Genomic DNA, 17,050 nt, shown 5'->3' on the forward strand with positions numbered 1-17,050 from the left:
GAACGTGACGGAGTTGAGGGGGTTCCTGGGCATTTGCACGTACTATAGGAGATTTGTGAGAGGGTTCTCACAGCTTGCAACACCTCTCATGGATTTGATGAAGAGGGGAGCTTTTGAGTAGATGCAGGGGGCAGAGGAGGCTTTTGAGCGCCTCAAGAGGGTCATTAGCAACTGCCCAATCTTGGCCTTGCCAGATTTCACACGACCCTTTGTGCTGGAGTGTGATGCCTCCGGTGAAGGGGTTGGAGCTGTTTTGACATAGGGGGGCCATCCTATTGCGTTTTAGAGCAGGAAACTGTTGCCTCATGGAGTGGTTGTACTCTGTGTACGACAAGGAGATGTCAGCAGTGATGCATGCACTAGCCAAATTTAGGCAGTATCTAGTGGGCAACTGGTTCAAAGGAAAGACTGATCACAACAATCTTCGATTCCTCCTTGAGCAGTAGTCATTAGAGGAGAGGCAACAAAAATGGGTGAGTAAGCTCTAAGCTTACGATTTTGAGATTGAGTATGTGAAGGGTAAACACAATGTGGTAGTCGATGCCCTCTCTAGGAGACCAGCGACGCTGTCTTTGATGGATGTTACACAGGATTGGAATCTCAACTATTGGTTGAGTACTCCATGGACAGGCAGGGTTGCGATATTTTGGATTTCACACACAGGGATGACCGGTTCAGGGTGATGGATGATGTGATTTACTATAAGGACCAGATCTATTTGGTACTGGGATCTCAGCTGAGGGAGAGGATCATGCAGGCAGCCCATGATTCCCCCCTAGCAGGGCACCCAGGCTTCCTCAAGACATACCGTGCTGTCATGGAGAGGTTCTCTTGGTGAGGGCTCAAGGGAGATGTGTTGAGGCACATGAGGGAGTGCGTGGACTACAGAGGAACAAGGTGGAGTTGACCCACCCAGCTGGTTTGCTACAACCGCTTCCCATTCCGGAGAGGAAGTGGGAGAGTGTATCCATGGACTTCATCACCGGGCTACCAGCTGCGCAGGGGCAAGATTGTATCTATGTGGTGGTCGACAGACTGACCAAGTTCGCCCACTTCTTCGCTATTTCATCTAGATCTTCAACTTCCCAAGTGGTTGAGTTATTCTTTCGGGAGGTTTTCCGGTTGCATGGTCTCCCCAAGACCGTTGTGAGTGACAGGGACAACAGATTTATGGGGGCTTTTTGGCAGGAGTTGTTTTGGCTAGTGGGGACAAAGCTTACACCCAACACTAGCTATCACCCCCAAACCGATGGGCAGATAGAGATTGTGAACAAATGGCTGGAAGGGTACCTGCGCAACTACGTGATTGGGCAACAGAGAGCGTGGGTCAAGTGGTTACACCTCGGGGAGTTCTGCTACAACACAACTTATCACATGTCCATTGGTATGTCTCCTTTCTGAGCACTTTTTGGGTATGATGCACTTTCTTTTTTTGACATGGTGTTTGGAGATAGCAGGGCCCCAGGGGTAAGGGATTGGGTTCAAGAGAGCCAAGAGATTCTACAAGCTCTCAAGAACAACTTACAGGTGGCTCAGAATCAACAAAAGGTATATTCTGATAAGCACAGGGTGGAAAGACACTTTGAGGTAGGAGACATGGTCTACCTACGTTTGCAACCCTACAGGCAATCTTTGCTCAAGCAGAAGGGAGCAGAGAACCTTCGACCCTGATTTTATGGGCCTTATAAGGTGGTCGGGAAGGTTGGGGAGGTGGCCTATGAGTTAGAGCTACCTATGGAGAGCTAGATTCACAATGTGCTCCACGTCTCATGCCTGAAGAAGGCATTGGGGCAACATGTGACAACAACAACTGAGTTGCCTCCTTTGGATGATGAGGGGCACTTAGTTTTGACACCTGACACCATGTTGGAGACCCGGGAGTGGAGGTTGAGAAATAGGGTGATCAGGGAATACTTGATCAAATGGAAGGATTTGCTAGAAGAGGATGCCACATGGGAAAGTGAACAAATCTTGTAGCATCCAGTTTTGCAGTTGCTTGGGGACAAGCAAAATCTAGGAGGGGAAGACTGTAATGTCCCTTCCTAATTGTTCTCCCAAGGAGAGGAAAAACAATTTTGGCAATTTTGTTATTTTTGGCTTAATGCATTTTGATGGAAGAAGTTAGGAGAAGAAGGGGTTGATATGCCTTTAGTGGATTGTGGGGGCCACTCACCCACCAAAAATACGCACCCCTTGGAGGTAGCTTGATTTTCCTAAGTTGGGGGGTCAAGATATTTGATGGGACCCACGTAGGGCCCAAGGGAGTAATCATAAATAGAAGGAGAGGAGCAACTTTTGGGGCCTTTTTTCAAATTGAGAATTCATTGTTGCTTTGGCTGTTCAACTAAGATACAACTTGCTGTTTAGCACCAGAGCTTCCCAAGGAGTGAAGCTCATTCCTTTCCTTCGGTGGATCTCGAGTGCCACCCTAGGAGGGCTTTCCTTTGCAGTTGGAGACCAAGAGAGAGACCCTTTGTAGAGAATTACGCTGCCTTGGTTCAGCAAGGACGCATGGGAGTAGTAGGGACGCAGTGGGAGACACTGTGTGTTTTGGGTGGAGCTGCAAAGTCGGGATTTGGAGGTGAAGTGTTGCTGGAGGCATTCTCATTGAGTTTTCATCACAGAGGAGTGATATCATGGTAGGAGGAGGAGCCAAGCACTCAGGTAGAGTTTCTAGTTGAAGGCACTGCACCATCATCAACCAGGACTGTGCAGTCATTAGAGTGGGTTGTGTGGAGGGAGTCTTACCCGGAGGATTGAGGAGCTGGGTTGTGGGGGAATTGTTGGGAGGCTGATTTGGGAGGATTCTTGGCATTTTGGGAGTAGAAGATAGCAATTACAGCTACAGGTGCAGAATTCTAGTGTTGGAGGAGGGCGAAGCTCTAGGAGGTCAAAATTGGTGGGTCAAAACCAAGGAAAACCCTTTCTATTTTTTTTTCTGGGTTTTTGGGAAGGAGTACACTCCTAAATTTGTAGAAATTTATGGGTTGTTTTGAGGGGGAAAAATAGAGTTCGAAACCAGCCAACAATGTAGATTTGGAGGGACAACGCAACTTCCTGGAGAGCTGCAATTCTACAGCAGTTGGGCACTTTTGTGTTGTTAAATTTGGACAACTAGGTCCAAACTCCATGTTCTGATGCTCAGATTAAGAGGCTAATATTTTTGTTGGATTCCTCTTTCTGAGAGGTGTAAAATCCATATAAAAATAGTCTTAATCCGATGAGTAGAACTTATATTTTGAATTTATTATTCTTAATAAATTATATGTGCAAAGGTCAGCCAGTTTTGTAATGTAGGCTCACATGCCCAACAGATGTGTCACACACCCTCATTGATGGATATATATATACAGTAAAAGTTGGAGAGAATTTGATCACAAAAACAACTCACATCTTCCTCTCTCATCCTAAAAGTACGAGCTACCTGGAGGACGAATTTCAGCCACACGTGGGAAGGACGAAGAGGATTTTTCTGCTGCTAGGGTTTCTGCTGCTAGGGTTTCGCAGAAGTTTGACCAGCGTTGACTTTGGTCAACGCTTGGTCCAAACAAGCTGAAAACTTGTGGGAGGTTCGATTTTTGAAGGCCATACTACCTGGCACAAAAATCGAGGTCAAAGGGTTGACCGTTTTGCTGCTGCGTTGACTTTTAGCTTGCTGCCCCTGCGTTGACTTTTCAGGACAGTGTTGACTTTTGTAGAACTGACTTGGGTTGACTCATCTACTGCTTGGAGGGTTGTTGTGACACATGCTGGGCTGGCTGACCAAAGGAGACTTTGCTGGTTGAAGCATCCTGTTGACCGCCGAAACAAACACATACATTTTTCTTGTTTCTGATTTGTCTTCTGTAAGATCTGCTTATATGTTCTATCTGCATTTTACTTATCTACTTGTATGATTGCTGTGAGAAAAGTGAAATTGCTCTTAGCATAGAACATCTACAAAACTTTACATGTGTTGATCACACGAGGCTTGTAGCTTGCCTTGTGCAAGCCCAGGTGCACCTCATCCATCTTCTATTGTACTCCAACATATTTATTAATGAAAATGAGCCAATTGGGTGTTTGATGAGAAATTTCTGTCTATGTGTTAATTGTTAAGTACATTTTGTTGTCGAAATTTATTACATGTCTTTGTTATCATTGCAAATTTTCCATTAGGAATATTACATATTCCTTCTTCTTTTGATATCTTCATCTTGTAGAGTTCTTTCCTTAACGAGATCAATTGCTCCCGCAGTGCTTAAAGAGAACAATTCTACAAGTTTGTCATATATTTCTTTTGATGTTTCTAATTTTGATACATAGGGAATGAGGGGATCCTTGATGGATTCTATGAGAATCCTTTGAGCCCTTACTTCCCCTTTCATGTACTTTGCAAGAGCTTGAGCTTCTTCCTTTAGAGGTTTTGTGATTGAGCCTTTAACATGTTTCACAACTTCATTTTCTATGAGGATTAAATCAGTCCTCTTCTTCCATGCAAGAAAGTTTGTAGACCCAACCAGCTTGTTGCTCTCCTTGCAAAAAGACATTTTTATAGATTTAGATGTGGACATAAAGATACTTGCGAAGATATTCCTTGATGACAATATCTTCAACTTGTTGCTTGCTTGATTTTGATGATGATATAGAGAATGGGAGATTTCGTTCTTGAAGAAGATGTCTTCCTTCAAATAGTGATTCTTGACTTAAAGAGAGGGAGATCTTGATTTCTTGATGATTCCAACAACTCCTTTCTTGCTTCCTTTGGATGAGTATACTTCAAGATGCTTCAATCTTCTATTTGAGTAGAGATAAAGGTCTTTTTGAGGTCTTCTTCCTTGAGATGATGATTTGAGCGAGATTCCCAATAATGCTTCAAGTGTAGACTCTTTCCTTGAGGGAGCTAGGGTTTTGCTATTTCCTTCAAGATGATGATGTAGTTCTTCAAAATGCATTGGATATGAGAGGATCTTCTTGATGCTTTGATGCCCTTGATACCCTTCTAGAACTTTGGTTTTTGAGTGCTTAAGTGTCCTTTATAGAGTTGCCCTTCCTTGATTTGTCACCTTAGCTCTGATACCATGTTGAGAAATCTAGGGGCAACAATATAGGTGGTTTCTTTAGCTTATGATAACTGCTTGTGAATGCCTTTTATTTTTCTTGATTAGGTTCTTCTTTAGCTTGCTTATTATAATGTTTTCTTCATCAAACAATTATCAAAACATAATGAACAAAGAGACAAAGGACACAAGATATAGGCTATAAGCTAGGGTCAAAACCTCTCCAATCTTGAGAGGAAAACGCACATAATTCTTCTTCTTATAGAATCTTCAGTTTGACGAATTCCAAGACGTAGATCCTTGACCAAGAATCTCTCTAAGACCAAGTCAATTTATCTCTTTGAAGTGTTTTTCTCAATCCAAGTCAACCTTGCCTTTTAATTGCGTTCACTTTACCTCTGACTAACAATTCAAACTTGCAATCTTGACTGAAATTTCGGCCTCTTCTACCTACAACTTTCGACCTCCTGCAACTTCTCGCACGTGTGATGAAACTAGGGCAGATTAGAGAGAGTTTCTTCTTCACTTTCCTTGGACTTGTCTTCTTGTAACTTTGGCTTACAAAACATTTATTTCTTATGCTAGATTTTGGCTTCTTTGAGGTTTGCACTTTGGTCTTCCAACAACAGATGGATGCCCTAACCTTACCTAGCATGTGTGAAGGATTTTAGCCCAAAACAGATCCAAATATTTGATTTCTCTTTTCTCCTTTATGCCCTTCTTCTTCCTCGTACTTCTATTCTTCTTTGATCGAACTTATGAGAGTGTGTTATGTGCCTTTGAATCAGGCCTGGTCCCTCCTTTATATAGGCTTCACGTCCATCTTTGAAGGCCGACTTGTCACTGTCTTGAGGCTAACTAAAAGCTTGGAGAAGGCCGACTTGTATTTTGCTTTTATGACTTGGTCTTGGAGAGTTCTTTGACTAGACTTTGACTCAAATATTTTTTTTTACAATATGTAACATGCCCAAATGGGTCTTTTCATACATGACAATGACTTTAGTGACTCGATGACTCAATGAAAAATCCTAAGAGCTCTCAATGGGAGCTCGACCTAAAAATAAATTTCCCTTGAGCATGAAACCCATATCTCAAGATCAATAATAATAAATTTATTTTTCTCATTACATCAAGTACATAAAATCATGAACACACATGTCATTATGAAGACCGAACCTAGTTACATATTTCAACAAAATAAACCCTCATAATGTGCATTTCAGATTTTTAAGTATAATTTTAGATTTGTTGTAATGAACTATCTAGTGGAATATCCATCACGGTTTACGGATCCCGACCACTCTTTTTCTTGGGGGAGATAGGGATTTCTTACTTTTATTGATTTTTTCCCCTATATTTGTAATATGTATTATTCAATGCAAGGATGAAGTATTTGGAAGATCAAAGGAATTTAAATTACTTGTGGAGAATTAACCCGAGACAAAATTCAAGTGTGCTTCCAAACATTGCTAAAAAGACATGGCATCTCTTGGTAGAAGGCCATTTTCATAGGTAGAGAAGTTGTTGTCTAGAAGAATAAAACTATTTTAGAAATGGCTCAATGCATGGTTTAATCCAGGCAGATGGAAACTGTTCCCCTCTATCAGTGGGGGTGTTTTGCTTGGATTGTACAGGCACCGCAACAACTGCTCAGGGCGGGGGCTGTCACTTTGATCCCCGCCCACTCTGTTTTAGTTGTCTCCAACAACAGGCTATGGGGGGTAGTCCATATGGAAATGAGGTGGAAGAAACAAGTTGGGAACCAACTTGTTCAGGAGACACAGTTGAGTGGCCTAGCTACTTGGTAGAATATAGCAAGATCAAAGATTTGATTAGATTAAATATTGAGACCAGTAATTGATGGAGTCAAAACTTCTTGCTTATTAGGAATTATAGCCAAGTAACCGGATGGACAATTGCTGCTTCTATGATGAACTAACCTATATGAAAATGCAACTCCTAAAAACTAGGCGTGATGCAAGGATGTTGGTTAATTTTAGATTAAATACCTAATCTAAGTTGAACCTTTCCCTTGACTATTTTGAGAAACAACCTTCAGAGTAGGTTGTGGGATGGAAGCGAACAGGAAGTAGGCAGCGGCCTGATTAATGATACCTCCCCCTGTGTTCCAACCACCTAGTGACTTTGACACTGCAGAGACTGTGGCTCTGACGACAACAAGGTCATTGTGTCAACCACTAAGAATGGCTGAATCCCTCAAGCTATATGACAGAGGGTTGTCCTAGGAGTTTATCAACCAAACTTATGCTTGAAGGTAAGTTATTAAGTGCAAAACTAAGACTAGAATGCTTATGCAATGATTATGAGTGAAGTTACTTGAGTTAAGATTGTTTAAGGGTTTAAATAATTAAGTTTTGATTACTTTTTATGACAAAAATACTTAACGATAATTATAGGACAATCTTAAAACAAGACAAATGCTTTAGGATACAAGTGCCAATGAGTCAATCCGCAAGATACTTAGAACAAGTTATCGAATTGTCAATTAGCCAATGATTACATGATGCCAATAAAAATTATTCAAGATGTTCTTATCACCATGCCAATTAGATTGCAAATGCCAAAGCAACTTATACCATCAACAAGATCAGAATTTTAGAACTTAAGTATGAGTGATGTAAGTGCAAAAATTCTTATAACTCACGATAAAACAAGCTAATGTTGGATTCAAAATGACAAAACTGAGCAGTAATACTTCAGATATTCCAACAATTATTAATCTTATGACAGCAGCAAGGAAATCACTTTAAACCCAAGAAATGACAAGCCAAAAGCAAATAGATTTAATCACTAAAGTTCCTAACAACTTGCCAAAGTGAAACAGTGAAATTTAGCTTACTTGAAATGCAATTTTCAGACATAGAACAGATATGATATAACTTGTTACAACAACAAGTAAACATAAAACCAGTGAATCAATGATGTTATAACAAGTGCCAAATATGCCCAAAACAAGGAAAAATTTGCCAAAACTGAAAATTTTAGTTTTTGAGTCTTTTTAGGTGAATTATTTAGAAAATTACAGATCTGATTTAGTGATTTACACATAAAATTCCATCAAGCAAAATTTTAGATCTAAGCTAGATCTTTGATGCCCAAGTGGCCAAATTTCTAGAAAAATTGAATTTGGCAATTTGGAAGTATTTTTGACCAATTAGATGTGTTTTAGAGCACTTATATCACTGTTATAAAATAAAAATTTCAGCAGTAGCAAAATAGTGAGAAATTTAGGGTTTAGAGAGTAAACCCTAGCCCTAAGGCCTTGAAGATCCCTTCGTCCAAATTTGCTAAAACTTTAGGATGAGTTTGCCACCTGAAAATCAAAATTTTTGAGGCTAAAAACCTGCAAAACCACCAAGTATTCAGTCCAGAAAATTCAAAGATGGATTTAGGGCAAACTAGGGCCAATGCTAGGCCCAATAGGGCTAGCGTTGAGGGAAAAAGAGGCTAAGAGGCCAAAGGAAGGGCAAAGGAGGGAAGAGGAGGCAGAGTAAGGCCAACACTAGAGGGAGAAAGCACTAAAGGGTTGGACGACTAGGGTTAGGACTGAAAGGGTTGCCGTGGGCACCACAAGGGCTACAACCAAGGAAAAGAGGCTGAAAAATGGAGGCCCAGGCCCAAAAGGGCTACGACCAGCCTCCAAAAGGTTGAAAAGGGCTAAGGTTGGCCCTTAGAGGCTGACGTAGGCCTCAAGGAGCCCCACCAAGATGACTCAGGGGGTCCTAGGGCTGACGCAGGGTGGATAGAGGAGGACATTGGCCTTGGAGAGGTCGGATCTAGGCTCGGAAGGGCTGAAAATCAAAACCCCAACTTTAGAATTTTTTTTTTCCTTTCAGATCTTCAATTTGCTGCAAATTTTCTAATGGCTGACCTTGCAAAAATTCTAGAAACTAGATCTTACCCTCAAGGACCTAGATCTAACTCTATTCCTACTTCTTCTCTTGATTTCACCTGCAAAAAAAGGAGATAAAATACCCAAAACCCCAAATATATACAAAAAACTTCAAAACCCCAAAACCCTAGTTAGCAAAAATAATTTACAAAATAATTTTACAAATATGCAAAGGTTTTAAAATAGATTTTGATAATTTTTATATTTTATTTTATTTATTTATTATATGGATATTTTTCTTTGATAAATGGCTAAAAATACTTTAGAAACCCAATGCACACTATAGCCTTAGTGATGTTTAAATCCACCACGTAAATATTTGGGATCCAAACAAAGTCAGTTCATGCCCACAATTTGTGAACTTGGAGACCAAGGACTGGGGTACCTGCTGTTGATTTGGGGTAGCATCGGATGTGCTCTAGCCACGAAATTTGGTGGAGAGTTGGGGCACATGAGATCTCAAATACCCAGAAAGGGTTTGGGCAGATTCTAAACAGATCAGGAGATATTAAAATAATTAATATTTTTAATGGAGTCCCTAAGTCTAAACTTAGGGAAAATAAAATATTAATGTGTATTAATATTAATATGTGTTAGAGTGGTCCAAAAGACATGGATCAAGCCAGATTTAATCTTAGCCATTGATTAGGGACTTAATCTCAGCCGTTGAGATGTCAACAGGAAAAGTATAAGAGGAGGCTTGAGGGTCACTTGGAGAAAATGCCAGAGTGATTAGTCATTCTAATCGCTAGAGCAGAGTTTGCTAAGAGAGATAGAATCAGTGATCGGGAGAGCAGCTGAGGGGCATTGAGTACAGAGAGACAGAGAGGCAGAGATAGTGTCGGGATAGAAGCAAAGCAGCCAGAGAGAGAGATGCAGGAGTAGTCAGTGCTCATGCAGGGCGAGGCAGAGGCAACGAAGTGCTGTGCAGAGCACCAGAGGGGCCAGCGTAGCTGACGCAGAGGCTCAGAGAGCTGACGCAGGGCCTCCTAGGGGTTGACGCAGTGCCAACGCTGGGCTAGGAGAGGCTGACACAGTCCAGATTGGGCAGACGCTGGGGTTTCTGGGGCAGATTGGTGCTGAGTAGCTGCTGGAAGAATTATCTGGGGTTTCAGCCAGTAGATTTGTCAGAAATCGAGAGGTATTATTGCTAAGGAAATTCTCTGTTGGGTAGGCCAGTTTCGGCACCCAGATTGTACTCTGATATTGCTTACTAAGAAAACCCTCAGATAGCTGCACCGGTTTTCCCACATTGGGTTTTACCGGGGACATTAGTCCAAAAATAATGGTGTCATGTGGTGTGTTTGTTCTTGTTTCTTTTAGTTGCTGATCTATAATATGTTGAGCATGCACTGGTGTTTATTTTCAGTGTTTACTTTGTAAATAACTTGTTAAGGAAAAATAACAAGTAGGTTGGAATAAATCATAACAAGTGCATGAAGGGTTTCTAACTAAGTGAACTTAGAAACTTCAACATGGTATTAGAGGGTAATTTCATATCACAAAAGGACAAAGACATCAGCCAAGTGGAGCAATAGCAGCAGAAAACAACTTTCCCGAGGTGACAGAAACTGTTTCTAGCAACGCAGAAGCCAAGGAGTGTGACACAAAGCCAGCCAGGGCCATGCAGAGGAAGCCGGGAGCTGCGCAGAACCCCAGAAAGGCCAGCGTTGCTGACGCAGAGGGCCAGAGGGCTGACTCAGGGCATCCCAGGGCTGATGCAGACCCATCTGGGGTGACCCAAAGCTAGCGTGAGGCAGAGAGGGGCTGACGCAGTGCACATAGAGGCAGTCGCTGGGGTCTAGAAGGCTGCATGAATATTGCAGAGTGGAGCTGGTGAGGTACTGTAGTCAGAATAGTACCTGATAGAGCAGGGCCAAAGGAGTTGTTACCGAGGGTTTCTAGCCGAGGAACCTGGATTAGCAGTGCAACTGCACAAATCGATTAGAGTAGGGGGCATCTCGACAAGCGGCAAAAGGATTTTTAGGAGGGAAATAAAGACTGAGAGGGAGTCCAGAAGAGAACTTCTAGACGGGAAGTAGAGACTCAAAGGAGTCGAACAGAGAATTTCTAGGATGGAAGTAGAGGAGCATCATGGCACTATGGGGTAAGAGACCATGATAGACTGGACAAAGCATCGAACTTCGCAGTCTGGAAGGCCAGAATCTTATTAGTGCTTGACAGGAATCGTGTCAAGAACTTCGCCTTGAAAGTAATAGCTGTCCTAGTCGACCCCAATGATAATGATAGGTACGAAGAGGTGATGGCGAGGGCCAAGTGCATTATCCTTGACAGGGTCAAGTATCATGTGGTACCACATATAGCTGAGAAGGAAACGACATTTGAGATGTTGGAGGCTCTCAAGAAGCTGTATCAGCATACTTCTGTGCAGAGAAGAATGCCGCTCAAGAACCAGATGAGGTCGTATCAGATGAAGAAAGGTCAATTGATTGACACCTTCCTCAGAGAGAAGAATGCTGCTCAAGAACTAGATGAGGTTGTATCAGATGAAGAAGGGTCAATCGATTGATACCTTTCTCGGAGGACTGAATGAGATCCGAGACTAGTTGACTGCTATAGGAGCGACACTGGATTAAGAGCTTATGGTGAGGACAACCTTGAATGCTGCCTTAGAAGATTGGGAAGTATTTTTCCAGAGTATCCTGGGCAGAGGGACTCTCCCACCTTGGGATGAAATGTGGGCAGCTCTTCGCCAAGAAGAGATCAGACGACAATCGAAGATAGGTAGCAGCAGCAAAGGGATCAAGGTCAAGCAGGAGGAGGAGGATGTGGCCCTAGCATCTGAGGGAAAGCAGGAAATGTGGAAGAAGAAAGATCTCTCCAAAATCAAGTGTTTCCATTATGGGGAGCTGGGTCATTATGCGACCCAGTGTCCAAGGAAGAAGAGTAAGGGAGAGTCTTCCGAGACTAAGGCAGTGCCAGCACAGGCAGAGAAGGATGTTTTGGCAGACAATGACTATGCCATGAGTGCACATGCACCAGTTGAGCGGAAGTGGGGAGACATCGAGTTGTAGTCAAGTGGATTACAGGCGATGAGGGGCAGGATCCTCGAGGTTCCCAGCCTCTTGAATTAGACCTTGCTACAGGAGCCCCGACGAGGAGTAGCAGGACTGGCTGATGTGGGTAGAGACGGATGCGGATGGAGCGGCAGAGAGAGCTACAGTGTAGGAGTCCCGAGACAGCGCGAAGCTGGTAGGTTGCAGCAGTGCGAGAGTTGCAGGAGTGTTGCACCAGTGCAGGAAGGCACAAAGAGGTGTGCAATGGTGCGAGATGCAGGGAGTTGTTGAAGCAGCGCAAAGGTCAGAGATAGGGAGCACGTGTCAGCGACAAATGAAGCTTCAACATCAGTGTGTGTCTCTAGCCCAACAAGGAGGTTAGTTGGGAGATCAGTTACTTACTTCTTAGTAACTGAGTTGCAGTGCAGCAGTGGGCAGCACGATGCAGCATGATGAGAGGAGGTGAAGTGCGGATGCAGTGTTGGGAGAAAGGACTAGCAGTAGCACGGATGCAGAGGGAGTTGTCATACAGATGCAACAGTGGGAGTGCCAAAACCATGGGCAGCAGTACAGGATGCAGTAGTGCAGAGGATGTTGGGCAGGGAGGCTTAGCATCGACACAGGTACCAATGCCAGATGATCAGAGTAATACTCAGAGAGGAGTATTGCTGGAGCACAATTCTCACTAAGAGGGAGTGTTGGTTTGGGGTAGCATCGGATGTGCTCTAGCCACGAAATTTGGTGGAGAGGTTGGGGCACATGAGATATCCAATACCCAGAAAGGGTTTGGGTAGATTCTAAATAGATCAGGAGATATTAAAATAATTAATATTTTTAATGGAGTCCCTAAGTCCCTAAGTCTAAACTTAGGGAAAATAAAATATTAATGTGTATTAATATGAATCTGTGTTAGAGTGGTTCAAAAGACATGGATTAAGCTGGATCTAATCTTAGCCGTTGATTAGGGACTTTATCTCGGCCGTTGAGATGTCAACAGGAAAAGTATAAGAGGAGGCATGAGGGTCACTTGGATAAAACACCATAGTGATCAGTCATTCTATTCTCTAGAGCGGGGTTTGCTAAGAGAGATAGAATCAGTGATCGGGAGAGCAGCTGAGGGGCATTGAGTACAGAGAGATAGAGAGGCAGAGATAGTGCTGGGATAGAAGCAGAGCAGCCAGAGAGAGAGACGCAGGAGTAGCCAGTGCTCACGCAGGGCCACGCAAAGGCAGCTAAGTGTTGCGCAGAGCACTAGAGGGACTAGTGTAGCTGACGTAGAGGCTTAGAGAGCTGACGCAGGGCCTCTTAGGGCTAACGCAGGCCAAGATAGGCTGACGCAGTGCCAGCGCTGGGCTAGGAGAGGCTATCGCAGTCCAGATTGGGCAGATGCTGGGGTTTCTGGAGCAGATTGGTGCTGAGTAGCTAACAGAAGGATTATCCGGGGTTTCAGCCAATAGATTTGTCAGAAATCGAGAGGTATTATTGCTAAGGAAATTCTATGTTGGGTAGGCCAGTTTCGGCATCCAGATTGTACTCTGATATTGCTTAATAAGAAAACCCCCAGATCGCTGCACGGGTTTTCCCACATTGGGTTTTTCCGGGGACATTAGTCCAAAAATAATGGTGTCATGTGGTGTGTTTGTTCTTGTTTCTTTTAGTTGCTGATCTGTAATATGTTGAGCATGCACTGGTGTTCATTTTCAGTATTTACTTTGTAAATAACTTGTTAAGGAAAAATAACAAGTAGGTAGGAATAAATAAAAAAAAGTGCATGAAGGGTTTCTAACTAAGTAAACTTAAAAACTTCAATACCTGCAAACACTATGTATATATCTCAAGAAAATTTGTTAATCATATGGCGAATCAAATCATCTAAGATTAGCCCAAAACTATCAATAGAATGACTTTATCCCTATCTAATGAAAAACAATTCTTTACCATTTACCAAAAGAACATAGGAAAGCCCGTAGTTAACACATACCACAAAACAACGAACAATGAACACCTTGAGCTGCCCCCAAAGTCTTTATTATGATAGAAATAAAAGTTCCCAGCGGGACAATAGTGTTACATTAATGGTTCAACAACAATTTCTTAGCCGTAAATTAGATGGCTAGACATTCAAATGACTCTCTAATTTATAGATAATCTTCCAAGTGGAAAAATAACGACTAGTTTACTTGATCCTCATCAAAATAATCTCGGCCATCGAAAATTACTTTATCATCTTTTAGTTTTAGCCGTTGAATTTTTTATTTTTGAGCAATTTTCTAATTTATCATTTAATTCCATTTTTATTAATTTTGAGCTAATTTATTCAAAATACCTTGACTTAACCACCAAGGTCCAAAGGTCCGATTTTTCGTGAAATATCCAATATTCCCTTGGTGGAAGACCTCCAAAAAATAATTCTTTTGATACCCATGAATTTTCCACTCTGAGAATTTAATTTTCCTAAGACATTTTATTTTGACTCTAATTAATTAATTTTTTGGCTTAAGATTTAATTATTTTTGCCAGAAAAATTAATTAATTGACACTTGAGGGGATTTACTGTTTTTTCCACCCTCTAATAGTTTAACCATGGTGTCTAAATATGAGGGACCATGCATTAAAATATTTTTGCATAATATTTTTTACAATTCAACCCTCAAAGGGGAAACACCCGTTTGGTATAGACCCTCAAATTACATACCCAATTCTGCGACACAATATGATCTAGTAGACCAAGTGATTTGTAATAAAATAAGCTAGCCAATTAGCTTAAATTATTCCCAAATCACTTTTACATAAGACTACTAGAACACTAGGACTCACCTTAGACTTTGACGAAGAATTCCACCCTAGCTTTGGGGGAGGTTGGAGGAAAAAACTTTGCCAACCATCCGTGTTTAGAAACACAGATGAGTCAGTGAGACGAAAAACCTCCTAGGATGAAACTCTTGCCAAAATAATAGGCTTACCTAGGTTGTTACATACATATACGGTATTACTAGCATCATTTACATTATAAATTTGCAGAATGGGTTTACAATGACTCAATAAACAACTGATTGATGATCCGATCCTTTGAAAAATTTGGCATTTCTGCTTCCTTGGAACTCTAACAAAAAGCTTGCAACATCTGGCTCCATATGGGGACACATTGCTTTCATGAAGTAACATGAGAATCCCAGAATCCTGCATCCAAGAAAATAAAAGTCCATCAAATAGATATCCATTCAAAATCGAAATCATCATGTATACATAGTAAATCTCGCTGGAATAGAAAAAATCTACTCTAACAAACTAAAATATAAAAGACAAATATGAATGCGTGGAATAAAATTAGCTAACGACATGAAATAAAAAGGAGTAGGGTTAGAGATACTATACAAACGATGCCTTATGGCATTAGATGTCATTGATGTGGCACAATATCGGACATCTGCTTGCTGACTGGTAGATCAATAGGTTGCTTATCAGATGTCCCTTGTTGAAACTTTACCCTCTTTGGTTGGTGAATTTCCTGACCACTGTGTTGCATATCTTTGTCAAACTGAAACCTGCTTCTCTTTCTGCTCAGAGGAGGGGATGGGCGGTGGAATGAAGAAAAGTGATAAACTGGTTAGACAAACTCTGACTCAAAATGTGGTGGATGACCCTGTGGCACAACTTCTTCACCATTTTCCAATCTCTTTGGAACTTCTACATGATATCTTCTTTCCACTTCTTTGTATAATCTGACCATGCCACTTGTTGCTGCGGGAATAGTGGCATAAGATAAATCCATTTGAATAGACCCACCCAAATCAGCTACAAACTTTCTGGAAAGGAGCATTCCCCATACATCTGGTGCATCAATTACTGCTATATCCATGGTGATGATCCTATATGGGTAATCAACCAAGGAGACCTGTAGATTTTTAACCACACCAAGGACTTCAACTTTTTTAGAATTCATTGAGCAAATATTATGATAAGGTCTAGAGATTCTTAAGTTTCACTGTTCCATAACTTTCTTAGTCATAACATTTGTAGATGCACTAGAGTCAAGCATGCAATTATGGAGCAAACGATCATTTATGTCCAATGTTAGGAAGAAAGGCTGATGGTCTTCATTAGTCATATAGCATTTTAAGTCCTTTAACCTGATTTCTTCATCTTTAGGCTGAGTATCAAATCTTTCTTGTTGAGCAATGCCCAAGGCTTTAAAGAATGAAGCTCTTTGTGATGGAATCTTCAGCGTTTCTAAGACTGGAATTGCCATCTTTATGTTATTTCTCCATGCTGCCCAATCTACCTTTAACCCCGACTTATACCTTTCAGATGGAGCATGTCTATTTTGGCTAATCCTTACCTCTCCTCGTATAACCTTAACTTTTTGCAAGTTCAAGAATCTTCTCCTGAGATGGCTTCTCACCATATGCTTGAGTAATGGGGTCTTTCTCTTTATTGAAGGTGTTGATGGCGAAAGCTGAAGATATCATGTTGGCACATCGACTTTCCTTGGAGTTATCGTGAATTGCGTTATGATCTTGCTGGTTTCTACTTTTCTCCAAGATTCTTCTAGCAAAGGCACATGTACTCTCTTCATGGAAACTCTCACAAGGTCTACAAAAAGGAACATGCTCATTAATCATATTAGCAGACTCAAGTGGTGTAGGTCTTTGATCATTTGGTGGATTTCTTTGCGGCCATGGATTGCTGTTGTTACCTCTGTTGTATTATTATTTCTAGGCGGCATACTCTGCATTCGAGACCTTTCCATTTGTATTAATTGATTTTGCATCTCGCCCATCTGTTTGGCATGTTCAACCTTCATTTCTTTCATTAATCGGGTCAATTCTTTAACTGTCTCAAATTCTTCCTCTTTAACTTCTTTCCCCTTAGACTTGATTTGGACTTCTTTCAAAATCAAGGATTTTCGACTTTCCTGAGGCTTTTTTGTCCTTTTCTAATTCCTTAGCCGTGCTTTGGGCAATAACTAAAGTGTTGGGATGAACACATCTTATCTCATACTGCGTCTCTACAGGGTAAGCCTCAAGATATTGTTCAAGAATTGTCTTGTTAGGAGGCTTGTAGTCTTGAGTCATATCCTT

At 41.6% G+C, this 17,050-nt stretch overlaps 2 protein-coding genes across 3 annotated transcripts in view; both read left to right on the plus strand.

The window, feature by feature from the left end:
• Positions 1–17,050, plus strand: part of LOC149145620 (uncharacterized) — a 72,284-nt gene that overhangs the window by 52,466 nt on the left and 2,768 nt on the right. The gene's annotated exons all lie outside the window — the stretch shown is intronic.
• The window catches only part of LOC149145621 (LEC14B homolog), a 308,684-nt gene that overhangs the window by 15,730 nt on the left and 275,904 nt on the right, over positions 1–17,050 (plus strand). The gene's annotated exons all lie outside the window — the stretch shown is intronic.

Source organism: Pinus tabuliformis, chromosome X, assembly GCF_031772625.1.
Source record: "Pinus tabuliformis cultivar Carrire ecotype Pingquan chromosome X, CPIR1, whole genome shotgun sequence".
NCBI classification, from domain to species: domain Eukaryota; kingdom Viridiplantae; phylum Streptophyta; class Pinopsida; order Pinales; family Pinaceae; genus Pinus; species Pinus tabuliformis.